Here is a 672-nt window from a genome sequence, read left to right as displayed (position 1 = left end):
CTTGGATGCCATCCTGGTGTGGGATGTTGGTATATAGGCTGGTAATGTCCATGGTGGCTAGGAGAGTTTTGCTGGGAAGGTGGTCTATGTTTTTAAGTTTCCATAGGAAGTCTGTAGTGTCTTGGACAAAACTTGCTCTGTGGGTGATGAGCGGTTTTAGGGTTGATTCAATGAAACCTGATATTTCCTCAGTTAGGGTCCCATGGTTGTATATGCTAGGTCCTTGTTTGTGGATTTTAGGTAGCATGTAAAAAGTCCCCAGGTTAGGTAGTGCGGGGATCAAGGTCTGTAGTTTTTCTTTTAGTCCTGTTGGAAATGATTTGATGGTATTGTTGAGTTTCTTGGTGAAAAGGGGAGTAGGATCTTCTTGTAGTTCTTTGTAGTAGGTGGTGTCACAGAGTTGTCTGTTGGCTTCCTTTATGCAGTCTTCACAGTTTAGGATGACTAAACAAGGGAACCCTGGCAGACCTGATGATCAGTATCCAGAATGATAAATTACAGACCACGTTATACAAGAAACCCACAGACCAACATACATCTCTGCACAGAACCAGCAATCACCCTAAACACACCATAAAACCTGTGATATACAGCCAAGCCCTCAGATACCACCGAATTTGCACTGAACAGAACACCTGGGATTGCCACCTCACCAATCTTAAAAAGATTTTC

This window comes from Gavialis gangeticus, unplaced genomic scaffold, assembly GCF_001723915.1.
Source record: "Gavialis gangeticus isolate Ggan-Ray unplaced genomic scaffold, GavGan_comp1, whole genome shotgun sequence".
Classification (NCBI taxonomy): domain Eukaryota; kingdom Metazoa; phylum Chordata; order Crocodylia; family Gavialidae; genus Gavialis; species Gavialis gangeticus.
This window is presented reverse-complemented; position numbering follows the sequence as displayed.